At 45.7% G+C, this 17,126-nt stretch overlaps 1 pseudogene; it reads left to right on the forward strand.

Annotated features, from left to right (window-relative positions):
• Window positions 1–15,928: 15,928 nt before the first annotated feature.
• On the forward strand, window positions 15,929–16,744 carry LOC138994622 (phosphofurin acidic cluster sorting protein 2 pseudogene; annotated as a pseudogene).
• Window positions 16,745–17,126: the final 382 nt, after the last annotated feature.

The following is a 17,126-nucleotide window of genomic DNA, read 5'->3' on the forward strand; positions in this document are numbered from 1 at the left end:
GTAAGAAGGTTTGTGAAAGTTGAGGAAAGGTTTGTAAAAGGGGGTGTAGGCTATACAATTTTGTGAAAGTTTTATATAAAAATCATCTTGTATTTCTCTGCCTAAAAGAGTAATTCAAATTATGTGTATAGTCTTTGTGTGATATGTGTTCATCTATGTGTCATGTGTGGTGAATTGTCAGCGTCCATATGACATTACTAGGATATAATCTTTTATTGGCCTGCAAAGATTAAATGCATATGTAAATTAAGGCGAATTCTGTAGTCTGGACAAAATATTTAATATTACAACTGTTTGCTAGGATGATTAATATCTTTTAGAGTTATTACCCTAAGTCTGTGTTTGCTTTACTTAGATTTACAAAAAGTGCATGGTATAAGCTTTTAATCAAGTATATTTGCAACCTCCCCAAAGATTCCATTGTAAGAGACTTTTTAAACAGGAGTTGACTTTGAGTCAATTCCAATGGGCCCTGGAATACCTTAAGGATTTATTCTCTCTCCTTATTAGAGAAACGTTTTTAACTAATTTAGGACTACTTAATATTCTTGAAATTTTCTGAGAATCTTTACCAAATTAAAATATAAAAATTACTGCACTATTTGTGTACATCTATTTATATTGAAATGGATGTTCTAAAGATTTCAACCTGCCCGAGGAAGGAATGTACAAAAATTCAAAGGAAATTACAAATAGGAAATTCTCTGGTGTGACAGTGCTCTTGGTGTCAGCGACACCAGGCCAGCCAAGAGGATTGTTCCCTGTAAGGGTGTCTGGCAGTTTGACTCCGGGTATTTGTGGCACAAACATTGGAAGTTTATGAATTATAACCAATTCTCAATACAAGAAGCCATGGACAATGTTTGAAAATCTTACATATTATTTGTTCTTTTTATATTGAAATTGTGTATTGAATCCAAATATATACATATACATATATATTTTCCTATAATTTTCTGTAATTTTACAGTAATTATTATCCAAAAATTATTACCTTGATATGTTATAGTTTACCAAAGAAAGCAGTTGTTTTTTTTTTTTTTAAATCAATTGCATTGGAATCAAAACTACAACCATACCACTTGGTTTTGTCATTCATAGATATTGTTTTACTCTACTGCATTTTCAAATATGTTACATCTTTAGAAAAATTAATGAAAAGGACTCTTGACTTAATCTATATTTTATTTTTTAAATATATTTTATCGATTTTCTACAGAGAGGAAGAGAGGGGGATGGAGAGTTAGAAACATCGATGAGAGAGATGCATCGATCAGCTGCCTCCTGCACACTCCCTGCTGGGGATGTGCTGCAACCAAGATACATGCCCTTGACCTGAAGTGAACATGCGACCCTTGAGACCGCAGGCCTACGCTCCACCCACTGAGCCAAACAGGTCAGGGCTTGACTTACTGTAAGTAACAGGTTTCTACGCAGGTCACATCTTTGAACTGAATGAGGAAGTATAGAACTCTAAGGAATAACTGAATTCATGAAAATACTAGCAAATAACCAGGATAAACAACAAAATGGGTAGGGAACTAAATGAAGAGAAGATGGATATCATTGTTATGACTCTGTTTAAAATACTGCTGATTTTTAAATCATTTTGTTTTCCAAATATAAGGAAAACTAAAAGCAGACATTCTACATTACTCTCCATGACTCACTAAGAAGGTTATAGGGAATGATACATTAGTGAAATTCATTTCACAGTAATCCCAAGAGACCAAGACTTCAAGGACCAAAACTTACAACCAGGAGACTCTGTTTATTGAAACACATAAATTAAAGACTCTCTCGAACGTGTTAAAAAGGATGTTACCTGCCGAAACCTGTTTGGCTCAGGGGATAGAGCGTCTGCCTGCGGACTGAAAGCTCCCAGGTTCTATTCCGGTCAAGGGCATGTGCCTGGGTTGCGGGCACATCCCTAGTAGGAGATGTGCAGGATTCAGCTGATCGATGTTTCTCTCTCATTGATGTTTCTAGCTCTGTATCTCTCTCCCTTCCTCTCTGTAAAAAATCAATAAAATTTATTTTAAAAAAATAGGTTGTTACCTTATTAGAGGCCTAACCACAAATGGACATCTGTCACTGACACTGGCCTCCATTGACAATGGAGACTGAAGACTTTTCAAGTATGAGAAACCACTGGCCGTGGAGGCTGACAGCTTTCCCAAGAAGTCAACAAGGCCTGGATGCTGACAAATTATTGCTGCTCAAACCTTGTTATTCTATCTCCTAACTGTTATTGATTAAATGTTCATCAACTGATTTTTATATTGTTATCACACACCTTATTACATATGAAAGGTTGAATTTCGGTATCTGCTAATTTTTCCCACCTACTAGACAAGTACATTCTAATGATCAGTCATGATAAGGAAATAGTTGAGAGTCTTAATTCATCTGGTCAAACATAGCATAAGCACAAGGGGTAGTGGGTGAAGAAGGAAACATATAATTAGCTTAATAAACAATTATGAAAATACTTGCAAAGGGTATTTTAGTTGGCTGGGATGCTTATTTCCCTTAGGTGCTTTCTTGTCTAGTAGTAGACATTTTCTATTCCTACACAGTGTTCCTGCTTTAATGTTGTTGCTTTTGTTCCTGGTATGTAAATGTTATACTAGATGCAAAATACTGAAACTTAAGACAAGCAGCAAAGGAACTCTGCTCATGTTAGCTCAAAATATAAAATTGATACAGAATATTATTTAACAAGCACATATAGGATCTCATCGCCTCCCATGCACCTGCCTTTTTATTTTGATTAATAATAAAAATTCCCCTTTGAACGCCATTTAAGGTTACAGTCTTACCTTATCCCGAATGGTCCATTGTTCAGCAAGACATAACACTAACACTCATCATCAATGCATAATTTGTGTTGATTTATGAACAAAAGGAGGATGTGTGAATGAAAAAGGGGCCCCATGCTAACCTGACTAGCTCAGGGAAGTCCTGCAAAGCAGCCTTGTGAACTCAGAGAACGTAAGTAACTACAAAGGATGGGTCTGAAATTGAAACACTAACTGAAAGGAGCTCATGATGGGTAGTCAGATCCTTGTCTGGAATCTACCCTGATAAAAGTCAATCTTTACCTTAACTGAGTCTGTGGACTGCCTTTTTGCCTCTATGATAACATATCTTTGGATTTTCCTTATTTTGGACACCTCATGCACAAGAACTTTTTTTTGCTCTGTGGAGATCAGAGATCCCTTTGTTGTTATTGAGTTCATTGTTGATTTGAGACTATCCTATATCCATCTATGTAAAAGAAATATGTGCCTATCATTTTACCCTTTATCCAATCACACAAGTGTCTCCACTTTGCTTTCTCCTCTCTCCCTAATCTATCACCCATGGATTTCATGAAACCCACAAAAGTCTGCACTTTTGCTTGTAATGTACAAAATAAGGTGCAAAATTGTCATTCTCCGGGGGAATTCTCTCAACCCATTGAGATTTTGCTTACTTGCAATTGTGGACACTTTGGATCAAATAAACACACACAAAAATTTCACAGTCCTGAAAGTTTTTCACATTAATAAAAGAAAAGGTTCTTGGCAGGAAAAGTAGAATTGCAGGTGAGGAATATGAAACACATTAGTATCTTAGGTCATTTTCTTAGCAGAGGACAGACAGCACATGCTTGTATTAACAGTGTCACTCATGCGATTTCTGACAGAACATCCCAATGTAAGATCAGAACACAGAGGCTTTTCCTTGGGTGGAGGGTCTGGATATTAGGACATGTGGTATGTTTAGGGTGGCACCGTTGTCATGGCAATGGAAGGTTTTAAGGTCCAGGTTCCACAGCAATAAAGACATGGATCTCCGTGATAAGCAGTCCCAGTCCCCATACAATGTACAGCCTTGGGAGGCCCAAGCTCCTGACATGGAGGAGACGAGGACCCAGATTCCCTTAGGTACTGGGCACTAGGAGGAATCTCAGGGGAGTAGCAGGGTTCCTTCTGGAACCTGGGTCCTGTTGACTCCCTGGGGCTCTGGAGTTTGGGTCAACTGGGCACCTATACTCACCCTGCGGCGGTGCTTCCGGCTTGAGGATATATCAGGTATCTGTGCCTCCTGCAGGGGCATGGAGTTGAGGACCCCATCTGTCGACTCCGGTCTGTTCTCCTGTGCGGAGCTCTATAAAGACAGTTCTCAGTCACCAGGGGAAATCCTCAGAACCCTTGTTTTGCTGGTTCTCTAAACCCTGCTACCCTACACCCCAGACACATAATGTGATCTACTGAGACCTCTACTGGCAAGGAAAAGGCTTGACAGCCTGAGGGCCTGGGACTCCCATTGGCACAGACAAGGGACCCCTCTGGAGACCCATTTCCACCTGCCTGCCCTACCCTGGGGTGTAATCACAATAGGACCTCTACATTATCCACTGCTCCAAAAACTGTTCCTTCCCCGCGGTTCTGCCTTCAGGTCCCTCTTCACACCACATGAAGGGGAGGGATATGGGCTGCACAGGGATGGCCCACAGAGGAGGCTGGCCTGGCTTAAATGGGTCTGACCCACGCCACCTTCACTTACCTGAGGGGATCTTCTTGAAAATGGCCAGAGATGTTGGGCACAAGTGTTGAACCGTCTACAGAGTCTGGAACAATGCTCCCTGCAGGGTCTCTGGGAACCAGAGCCCTGATAACTGGGAACACAACAAGAGAACATGTTGAACTGTCAACTGTCTCTTGCCAAGTGAGTGGCAGTTGAGCAGTTGCTAGAAAGTGGGTTCCTGGTTACGGGGGTTCCAAGTTCTATTAGGAAGTGACCTCACTTCCTGGAATTGCCTCTCTGACTCCCCTCACTTAAGAACAGCTATAGATAGTCCTGTGGGCTGCTGACTGCTCACATGCCTTCTCCATGGAACACCAACAGTGTACACAGTAACATGAATACACCCTCTCCACAAGGTCTAGCTGCAGCCAGGGTACTAGGTTTGAGGAGACAGACCTAGGCTCAGACTCAACCCCTTATTCTTACCTCTTCTTGATCCTGGATAAGTCATTTTGCCTGTTAGATCCTGTCTCTTCTCTGCCTACACAATGGATTATTGCAGCATGTGCTTCTTAGCAATATTCAGGCTCATGAAGGGTAGTAGCTATAAAGTAGGAGTAGGAATGTCACTAGCCAAAGTGCCTACAACCTCTTTTTTTCCTATTGTTACCTCCTGGGTGTCTGCTTTACTTTTAATTCCACCCAGAGTCATTTGATTTAGTGTGTGTGTGTGTGTGTGTGTATGTGTGTGTGTGTGTATGTGTGTGTGTGAGAGAGAGAGAGAGAGAGAGAGGTGAGAGAGAGAGAGAGATTGTGTGCTCACACACATAAATGCTAGTGCTAGGTTTTATTGTGTTAACAAAGCCTGAATACAGTGATTTGCAGAAGCAAAGGTTAATTTCATAGCTATATGACTTCAATGATCTGGTCGAACTAAAAGGACTTCCTGATTTTTTGGATTGGTCATCTTTTTTCTTATTGTAAGGATGAGACTAAGAACTTCCAAGCTCATATGAAAGAGTGGAAACCAGAATATGACATTTTATTTGACAATGGCCTGTGGGGGGCATGACTTCCATTTCCCCCTTTCTAACAGCTGCCAATTTCCACATCCAGGTGGTCTGGGAGTGTGGGTCAAGGCCCCAGAGTTGATTTATCAGCACGGCTCACTGGCCTGGCCACAGTAATGATGGTTGTATGTGGACATGTGACTTCAGTGAGTTGAATAAAATTCTTTTTATTAGTCACAAGAAAAAAAAGTTCCATTTTCATATGTTTCATGGCCTTATGAAAACATGTTTAAAGTCAATAATCATGTGAGAGATGCAAATCAAAACAACAAAGAGAGCCCTAGCAGGTTTAGTCAGTGGATAGAGTGTTGGCCTGTGGACTGAAAGGTTCCCGGTTCAATTCCGGTCATGGGTACATCCCCAACAGGGAGCATGCAGGAGACAGCCAATCAATGATTCCCTCATCATTGATGTTTCTATCTCTCTCTGAAATCAATAAAAATATATTTTTTTAAAAAAACACAATGGGATACCATCTCACACTTGTCAGATTGGCTATCATCAACAAATGAAGAAAGGGCAAATGCTGGTGATTATGTGGAAAAAAGGAACGCTTTTGCGTTGCTGGTGGGACTGGAGACCAGTGCAGCCATTGTGGAAAACAGGATGGAGCTTCTTTGAAAAATTAAAAATGAAACTCCCATTTGACCCAGTAATTCCACTTCTAGGAATATATCCCAAGAAACCAGAAACACCAATCAAAAAGGATATATGCATCCCTGTGTTCATAGCAGCACAATAGCTAAGATTTGGAAACAGCCTAAATGCCCATCAGCCTAAGTGCCCATCAGCAGATGAGTGGAAAAAACAGTGGTACATCTACACAATGGAATACTATGCTGCTGTAAAAAAGAAAGAACTCTTGCCATTCACAACAGCTTGGACGGACATGGAGAGCATTATGCTAAGTGAAATAAGCCAGTCAGTTAAAAATAAATACCACATGGTCTCACTCATTTGTGGAATAAAATGAATAAAATAATCTGATGAACAAAATAGATCCAGAGACAGAGAAGCCTCAAACAGACCATAAAACTGACCCTCCAACCTCAGCAGAAAGGCAGGGGAGAGTGGGGGAGAGAGTAAGAGATCAAGCAAAGGTCTTGAATGCATGCATATAAGCATAATCAATGGGCACAGACATTGAGGGGGTAGGGGCATGTGCTGGGGGGTGGAAGTGGCTGGGGAGGGGTACATGGGGAAAAAAGAAAACATATGTTATACTTTAAACCAAAATAAAATAAAATAATACAAATATTTCTCTTAGTACAAAAAAAGAGCTAGTGCTCTTTCTGGGTCCCAGAACAAAGCGCCCCCTTGACCCATAGATAAGGAGGAATAGGCAGGAGCTTCCCAGTCAGTATGTTAGGATTTCTAATGTCCAGACCAACTCTGTTGGAGAGGTGGGAGCCTTGGCCTGGAAAGACTGAACATTCCTGAACTCTGGGCTCTCAGAGATTCCTAAAGCAAAACAGAAGATGAATAAGGATTTGTCTACCCACTTTATCCTGATTTTTCATTTGCCATGGCAATTGAGGAAGCATTATGAGATTAAACAAAGGCTGGAGAAGTAAAGGGAGGGTAGGTCTACCTTAGAGGCCATGGGTCTTTGTACATTTAGGATTGCTGTTAACAATCTTAACATTCAGTAGTTGGGATGGACCAGAACTTGAACAAATATATTTAACAAAAAAAAAAAAAAAAGGTTTTAGAGTAATTCCTGTGTGCTGGAACTGTTAAGTTCTAGGGACCAGCGATGCTAAAGTCTTTTCATCACGATTCTCATTGGAATACAGATATATGAGGACAATGACATCATGTGGTTCCCATAGTAAAGTGGGCTTAGGGTGACAGGAAGAGGACATTTCTTTGTGGAGAAGTATTGTGTTTCCACTTCCAAAGAGAGTCCCTATAGAGAACTTTCCATTTCTAGTCAGTGGAGATACATGATGTTAACCAGGCAGCCAGGCACTGAGAGACACTTAAGGCAGAGGGAAGAATTAGAAAAATAGAATTGAGTCAAGAAACAATAAGGTATGTGAGGGTGGACTTGCCAGTACTGGGATCATCAGGAGGTTGGTTCCCAGGACCGGAACAGGGATGGCTGAGCAGAGAACAAGTCAGAGACCATCTCTGGGAGCCCTGGCATGATGGTCCCTAGCAATGACCCACAGTCCTGGTGAAGGAGGAGAGGAGGGAAGCAGATGTTCCTGAGTTTGAGAGCCGGTGGAATGAGAAGTGGAAGGGCATGGACAATAGTGGGGAGAGAGTGAGGTGCAGGTGGGGAGAAGTCACACATGTCTTAATGGAGGGAGGTGATGGTCTCAGCACTGAGGTGCTAATGAAATGGTGGGAGTAAGAGGTGGATGAGGCATCCTCAAGGAAAATCTCGAGTTTCCTGCAGGTGAGACAGAAGGAGATTTTGGAGACAGTTGCCTACTTTGTCCCTAAAGAATGTGGCCTGATTGATGGGTTAGTAAGAGACTGTGACAGAAGGTAGTAGTTACCAACCTGGATGATGGAATCTCAAGAAGGGGGTTCCTGAAGCAACAGAAGCATGTCTGGAGGTGGCCCTGAGTATACAGCTGAGTGCTGACTGGCCTGCTGGTGCCATAGAGACACCCCTACCTGTGGGGAGAACCAGCGCTCCTCAGGTAGCCCATGTGTCTTGCTTGTTTCTGAAATCCTCAGCTGCTAGCACCCTTTATGATCTTGAAAAGCCCAAGGGTAATGACATGACCCTTCAAATGACAGATAAAGGGCCTGGTTATTTAGGATGCTAAGCATGAGCTCACCACTGCTCCCTCAGTGCCCTCTCCTTCCTGCTCCCCTTCAGTCCTGTCTGCTCACTGGGAACCCCCAGGTTGTCTAGAATCCAGGCCTAGTTTACTCCTCATACTTGGAGCACCACCACCAAGTGATTTTCCTAGACCCCCAGCTCCTGGATTTTAAGAAATCATTGTGAGAATCAGCTCAGCTAACAAGGCGACTCTATCACCTACATAGGGACACCCACACAGTCTTAAATACACACAGATGCACACTGAGAGAACACAGCTCAGGAGCCAATGATACGGGACTAGGGAGCCAGGCCTCTCGGCACAACTGAGTGTCTCATTCCCAGTGCCCACATGTCCCCAATGCCCTCCACAGAACCCCTGTTTCACTGGTGCCCTCTTCCCTATGTCCTTTGCATCATGCTGGGGCAAAAGCTGGTAGGCGTGAGGCGCTGTGTTGATACCTGGGCTCCTGCTCACTCTCTGAAGTCCCTTGATTCTCAGATGCAGATCCAGACTTGAGAAGGAAAAACATGGCTCTGCCAGCAGAATGCTTTGTGCTGCTCACCCCTAGGACCTGGCACATGGTCTGTACTAGGAGCAGGGGCAGCTGTGGACAATAGGCCCTGCTGAGAGAGAGGGTCACTTATGCTGGAGGCCAGCGGGAGGGTGCCCTGCTAGCACCTTCCTGGGTAAATCCCCTATGCAAATTTCTACAATTAGATTTACCAGGAAGTGGCAGTTTCGATAGCATATGTAGGCAAAGAAAAACAGCAAAGGAGCCATACCTGGGGAGAGGAGACACTTTATTGATACTCGGGGTCTCAGAGGCCTGGGATTGAGTTGGGCTCACTGGCTTCTCCCAAAAGAGTGCTTCTCCATGGCTCTGATTGTGGCAGTCCATGGCTGTGTCTCCACCAAGGACAGAAACTCAGAACACAGGACATGTCTTCACTCTTGTCAGTTTCCTCAAAGATATGGGACAAGTCATTTTCTCAGAACAGCCCCAAATCTAAGCTTAAGGTGACAGAATCAATAGATCATGAAAGGGTCAAACAATTAGTAGACAGTGAGCAGAATTTCAGGTTCCAATAGGGACAGAGAGGGGCCAAGTCAGAACAGCCTCATTTCTCTGTGGACAGAGCAGGCGCTGAGCTGAGGGTGGGTGGGAGGGACGATGGTGACTGTCACAGAATTCAGGTTATGGGACAGTTGCTGAGACTGGAGGTGAAGCCCCTTCAATCACACACATTTCTCTTCCCATAAATACTAAGTTGCCTGCTGTGCCCCTGCAAGGCCTTGGGGGTTGCACTGGTGAAAAACTGACCTGCAGGTTCCTGTCTCAGAAGACACACTTGCAGAGGGTATAGACCTCACACAGCCACACACCTCTAACCAGAGATGAGCAGGCAGCCAGCATGGCTCTGCTGAGATCTCCTGCCAGTCACTGTCCTCAGGTCTCCAGGTTTCAGAGTCAGTTCCATGTTCTAATGGTAGGACCACTTGCTACCTAAAGATCATTATCACCAAGACGGGGCTACATGGTTGACAGATATCTCTAATATGTCACATGTAATGTCAGAGATACTTTACAGAGAAAGATCTTTATACATGGCTGGAGGGAGAGAGGTAGTTAAGGAGGTGCATATACAAGGTGGGACACATGGTTTTACATGTCTGTGTCAAAGTGACAGCTGCCAGGCAATTGACCTTATTATTTTTGTTACTTAGAGGGGATTTACATTAACTTCCAAATTAAATTGAAGAAAAAAATCAAATGAATATTTCTTAGAAAAATCCTTGAAGCTCATGAAGCACCTTCTGAAAAAAGGCTAACTTGTCAAATTTGGAAGTGGGTCAAGGTCATTGTCATGAGCTGCAAATGCACTGGCCTCCAGTGGACAAGTGAGACATGGCACACCAGTTGTGAGGCTCATGGTTCTGACAGCAATAGAAGCAGACACCAAACTGAGCCTTTTCCTGGGCTTGCCTGTAGACCAAAATAAAATCAGTCAGAGTCAATATTGTGGGGGGCCTTCTAGTAGAAGTCATTGTCCTGTCACTTCACACTAGAAAGACACAGGCTTTGTCCCAGGTCTGGTATTTCAGGGAGTCTGCATTGAGCTCCTGAGTCAGGCCCTGGGTTCCAGGACAGAAATGCCAGACAAGGTCCCAGTTCCTCGACTCCAGGGCAGGGGCACGGAAGTGTAGGGATAATGGGCCTTCATCACAGTGCCATTTGTCTGGTTGAAAACAATATACATAAACCAAAGCTTGTTGATGGAAGCTGCCCTTGTCAGTGGGAGAGGAAAGGGACTGATGAATGACATGGCATACTTGGCTGATACAATCCCCCAGCATGCACTTCTCTATGACCTGTCCCCTTGGGCTGATGGAAGCACATGGGGTGAGGTCCTAGGGATGAAGAAGGCTCATGAGGGGAGAACTCTGGGTTCTTGAGTGACCACAGAAGGATGCATCTCTCCAATCTGAGCATCCTCCCTCCCCCCAACCACCAGCACTGGTATGACATGCTATGAAAATTTGGGGGGGGGTTTCTATAATTAAGCATAAAATGACAAAATCAATTTGGCTCTAAGAACTGAGCTGATTTGTAGTGGATGAATCTGCCTTTCTGTTCCCTCAGCAACTGTGTCCTGAGCACTCACACTGGTCCATGAGGAGAAACCATAGGGCCTGCCCCCTAGGAGCTCATAGGCTGCAGGGAAAGTGGACACAACCACACAGACACAGTCATGTGAGAGGGAAGAGCAGTGGCTGTGTAGAAAGGGAGAAGGTGCTGAGAGGAGCGCTAGAGGCTTCTGGGAGAGGGGCTGAAAGCCTGCACTGAGGTGGCATTTATATTCCCATCAGCAAGACCAGAAGGAGCCAGCCCTGCACACACTCAGGTGTAGTTAGCCTGGCAGAAGGCACAGCTAGCTGTGCAGACACTTAGAAGAAGTAAGTGTCTGGATAGAGAGGAGGTTAGAAAGATGGATGCGTGGTTGGAGGGAACTGGGAGGAGATAAGGGAGGGAGGAGGGCAGGCTCAGGGCCTGGTGTGGGATGACTGTGCTAGTGATCTATTGCTGAGAGTTACCCCACACTACAGACTTAATCAACAGACACGTATTAGCTCACAAGTCTGTGGCCAGGAACCCCACATGGCTCAGCTGGGACTACTGTGGTCTCACCTGAGGCAGGATCTGTGTCACTGAGGGTCTGAGCTCACTCGGGGGATGGGGGTCTTTAGGATTCAGTTTGGATGGAAGGCCTGACTTCCTCTCTATCTGTTGGTCTCATTCAGTGCTAGGCCATGTGGGTCTCTCCAGATAGCAACTCACAGCACAGAGGCTTCTTCCTCAGTGTGGCCTGAGAGACCCAGAGGTAGAGAGAGAGACAGACAGACAGACAGAGAGAAAATAGTTCAGAGTGAACAAGTGTGAGGCACTGACTTTTTAGAAAAAAAATTAATTGATTTTATAGAGCAAGGAAGGGAAAGAGACAAGTAGAGAAACATCCATGCAAGAGAGCAGCATTGATTAGTTGCCTCCTGTACCCGCCCCAACTAGGGATTGAACCTATAACCTAGGCATGTGCCCTATCATGGAATTACACCAGCAACCTTTTGGTGCACAGAATGACACTGAATCAACTGAGCCACTCTGGCTGGGCCAGGCACTGACGTTTAGAACCAAGTCATTGAGGTTGTGTTGGATTCCTTTGCCGTCTTCTATGCAGGCGCTACTGACACCCACACTTAAGGGGATGGCAAGCATTCACACCACAGGAGGAAGGTGAAGACCATGGGGAGTCCCTGAGGAGAGAACTGCTGACCTGAGAGGCCCATGCCTTGCCCAGGATCACAGAGGGTCAGAATGCAGAGCCTGAAGTAAACCCAGCTGTGTGTCCTCAAATTTGGGATCCTAGGTGCATCCAGGTTTGCTCAGGGGCTCTGGAAAAGGCTGTGCTGGTAGAATCGTGTGCAGACATGGAGATGACGTGGGGGAAACAGTGGGCATTTGGCAGCCTAGACAGTATTTGTCTGAAAAGAAGCTCAGATTTGGAATCACGAAGATGCACCTCTGTCCACAATCCACCCACAGTAGAGAAAGCCAGGCTCCCTTATGTTGAGCTCATGCTTACGAAGTACTGAATCACATCCTCATTGGATAATTGGGAAAAAGAAGTGCACAGTCAGGCAGGGATTGGCCAGGGTACATGGTATTCAGGATCTAGGGTTCAGGAAAGTTCAGACCTTCTAGGCCAGTGATGGTGAACCTATGACACGCGTATCAGAGGCGGCACGTGAACTCATTTTTTTGGTTGAGTTTTCTTTGTTAAATGGCATTTAAATATATAAAATAAATATCAAAAATATAAATCTTTGTTTTCTATGGTTGCAAATATCAAAAAATTTCTACATGTGGCACGGCACCAAAGTTAAGTTAGGGTTTTTCAAAATGCTGACACACCGAGCTCAAAAGGTTTGCCATCAATGTTCTAGGCCAAGGCTCCCACCTCCCCCACAGAGTTGGTTTGGAAATTAGAAATCCTGACCTATTTGGCAACTCCTGCCCGTTCCTACCTATGTGGGGGCTGTTTTGTTCTAGGATCCAGAAAGGGAGCACTGGTAATCGTGAGAGCACAACACACACACACACACACACACACACACACACACACACACACACACCCACACACACACACACACACACACAGTCTATATGTGATGATCTTGGGTGGGATTAGAAGAAAAGCAGACACAGAGGTGACAACAGGAAATAAAAACAGGTTGGAGGCACTACCTGCAAGTGACAGTCCTCCTACTTTACAGCTCCTCCCCCACAGGAGCCTGAACAGCCCTAAGAAGCACTTGCTGTGTAACCCATTGTGCAGGCAGGACAGAGACGGGCGCTGACAGGCACAATCACTTATCCAGGATCAAGAAGAGTAAAGAATGAGAGGTTGAGTCTGAGCTCAGGTCGGTTTCTTCCACTCTGGGACCCTGGCTGCACCCAGAGCTCCTAGAGAGCTGGGGGTGTGTTGGTGTCACTGTGTACAGATAAGGTGCTTCATGGAAAAGAGGGGTCTGCACACAGCAGCCTGCGGGACTATTTGCACCGCTGTCATGAGATGAGTGAACTCAGGGAAGACAATCCCAGGTATGAGGTCACTATCCAATAGAACTTGGAACCCCCGTAACCAGGCACCCAGGTTTTAGCCCAACAGGCAGCTCACTTGCCAAGAGGCATTTGCCAGTGCAAGATGTTCTCTTGCTGTGTTCCCAGTGATTGGTGCTCTTGCTTAGGGAGACCCCGCAGTGAGAGCTTTTGGAGACGGTGTCGACATTGGTTCAATCTTCATTCCAGACGTATCTGGCCTTGTCCAAAAACATGGCCTCAGGTAACACAAGGTGGCCTGGGTCAGACCCATTCAGGCCAGGCTACCTCTGTGCACCATCCCTGTGCAGCCTACATCCCCTCCCCTGGATGTGGTGGGAAGAAGGACCTGAAGGGAAAAGCCTGGGGCAAGAACAGTTTTTGGGGCAGTGAATCACTTAGAGGTTCTGCTGTGTTCAGACCTCAGGACAGGGCAGGCAGGTGGAGATGGGCTTCCAGAGGGGTCCCTTATCTGTGCCAATAACAATCCTATCCCTCTGGCTGTCATACATTTTCCTCTGCAGGGGATGTCTGAGTTCATCACACTGTGTGTGTGTGTTGGCAGTGGAGGGTTACAGGGGTCATAGAACCAGCAAAACAGGTTTGAGGCTTTCCCCTTGGTGACTGGGAACTATCTTCACAGAGCTCCACACAGGAGAACGGAGAGGAGCTGAAAGATGGGTTCCTCAACTCCATGCCCCTGCAGGAGGCACAGGTGCCCCATACATGCTCCAGCAAGCAGCATGGCCCCAGGGTGAGTGCAGGTGCTGAGGTGACCCAGACTCCAGGACCCCATGCAGTCAAAGGGGTCCCTGGGTTCCAGAAGCTGCCCTGTTATTCCCTCAAGATCCCTCCCGGATTCCAATTTCCAAAGTAATCTGGGTCTCCATCTCCTCCTCGCTACCCACTCTCACAGTCCCTCATATTTCAGATGAGATGCAAAGTCACTGCCCAAAAAGTTTTAGGAATATCAGAAGAGAGACTATGTACCATTTCACCTCATGCTCAATCAAGTGTATTTTTGCATTTTTCTACAAACGTTCTTTTTTTAACACCCATCTCCAAGTGTCCACCTCGGCCTGACAATCCTTACACACCTTCTCCCACTCTTACACATCATCATGATAAGAAGGGATGCTTTTCCCAAAAGGACATGGGGCTCAAGGTACCAAGTCTCTTGCTGTGCCCTTTGCTGCCCTGAAGACCACATCCCTGTGGTCCCTCCAGGTCAGGAGCTGGGGCCTCCCTGGGCTGCACAACATACCAAGAGCGGGACCTGTTATCAGGGCTGGTGATCCAAATGTTCACTGCTATGGGATCTGGACATAATCCCCTCCTGTGCCATGTCAAGGGTGCTGTCCTGAACACCCCACTTGTCCTAAGATCCAGACCCTTCGACCCCTAGAAAAGCCTTTGTGTTTCCATCTCAGAATGGGATGTTCTGTCAGAAATCCCAAGGTTGACATTGTTAACACCAGGAGGTGCTGTCCATCCTCTGCTAAGAAAATGACTAAGATACTAATGTGTCTCATCATAACTCAAACTCCAAGTCAATTCCGCTGAGAACCTTTTCTCTTATCCATGTAGAAAACATGAAAACCTGTGAAGAATTTTTCTGAGTTTCTTTGAGCCAAAGTGTAAGCAATTGGGGTGAAGCAAAATCTCAACTGAATGAGATAGTAATGCTCCAGAGAATGGCAGCTTTGCACCTTGATTTATACATTACACTCAAAAGAGGAGACTTGTGTGGGTCACATGAAATCCATTGGTGATAGATTAAGGAGGCAGGAGAAATCAAAGCAGGGAATCTCTGGGTCTGGATAAGAGGTCAAATGATAGACACATAGTTCTTTTACATAGGTGTGAGCAGGATAGTTAACAGTCAACAATGAACTCAGTGACAATGAGCAGATTTGTGGTCTTTGCAGAATAATTCCTGTGCTTTGAGTGTTCTGAAAGAAGGAAAATTACTTTGACATTACAAAAATATGTTGCTGTCGATTCAAAAAGACAATAGACAAGCTCAGTTAAGGTAAAGATTGACCTTTGTCAGGGAAGATGACAGCCTGGGACATGACTACCCACCATACACTGCTTTTACTAGTAGTTTAAAAAACACTTTAATTTCAGACCATCCTTTGTGGTTACTTTAGGTCTCTGAGTTTGCAAGGCCGCCAGGTTAGCATGTGGTCTCTGCGATCACTCTTGCCCCACCTCCAGCTACCAATCCCTGAGTGCTTGGGGTTCAGTCTGAGCTGTAGCCCCCAACCCACCTGGCAGGTTATGAGCTTCCCCTGATGGCATGTGCCCCCTCTGTCCCAACACAGGGTGGAAATAAGGCCTCTATGGGGCCTGCGGCTGCAGGCCTGGACAGCATGCCCACTGCACTCAACACTCAGGCGCCGATGAACATCTTTGCTACCTGGGAGGTGGACTGCTCCAGCCCCACCTGTGTGCCAAGGCAGTGCAGCCTCACCTTAACCAAACTGCTGATCTACAAGGAGCTGGCTAAGGAGGTCAGGGGTGTGGTCATCAGTGTGAAGATCCAGGGCTCCAAGACCATCTTGAGGTCTGATGAGATTCTGCTGCCCCTCAGTGGTCAAGTAAAGACTGCCCTGGCACTGACCTTCTCCCTGCAGTACCCCCACTCCCTCAAGAGGAAAGGCAACACGTTACAGATCCTGCTGCAGCAGAAGCAGCGCCTTAAAAACCAGACCCTTGTGGGATATAAGACACTCGCCATGGCCAACATCAACATGGCTGAGTTGATGCTGCAACCCCTCCAGGGTGGCCAGATGCTGAGCCTCCATAGCACCATCACAGAGACATCTGCCCATGTGGCTGAGGTCAGTGTCTCCTCCTTGACCAGTGAGCCCATGGAAGTGGAGGACAGCACCCGGCAGGCTGGCCCCAAAGCCAAGTCCAGCTTTAGTTACTCTGATCATCAGGCTAGCCATGGTCCCAGGCTCTGGCAGGACCAAGAGAAGGAGGATTTTAACTTTGGGGAGCCCAAAAAGCAGCTCCAAGGAGTAGGAAGAATGCCACCCATGACCAGGGAACAATATGCCATCAAGAAAGTTGGGGCGTGGCTGCACAGGGCTCAAATGTGGGAGGAAGAACCGAGCCTGGAGCAGGAATCTTGGGAGAATGTCACCAAGGAGGACGATGACCTCGATGTGCTCTATGACTCGATTGAGAATTTTAGCGACAGTGGCTCATGAGAGTGTCCTCAGTACCACAAGTCCCTGGCTCAGGCCATTCTAGGAAGACCTATGCTCCCCCAGATCTCAGAGGGATATCTAGAGCATCCACAGTGCCTGGAGTCAGGAGGAGCCTCCAAATCCAACCAACGTGACAGGATGAGATGCTAGAAATCAGCAGGCACATCACCAATCTGAGTCTCTCCTCATCCCCTCCTCCAGATCCTCTGGGAAGCAGGTGGTCTGTTGGGGCTGGAGCACATCTCAGAAGGAGCAACAAGTGGCACAGCCACATAACAAGCAGGTCAACAGCCTGGACAATAAGCACTGTGCTGACCCACCGAGCCCGCTGCAGATCCCCAGGATGACAGTGTATGATCACCTGAACTGCATCCTCATCTCT

This window comes from Myotis yumanensis, unplaced genomic scaffold (assembly GCF_028538775.1).
Source record: "Myotis yumanensis isolate MYYU_CA2020_CCGP unplaced genomic scaffold, mMyoYum1.0.hap1 SCAF_16, whole genome shotgun sequence".
NCBI classification, from domain to species: Eukaryota; Metazoa; Chordata; class Mammalia; order Chiroptera; family Vespertilionidae; genus Myotis; species Myotis yumanensis.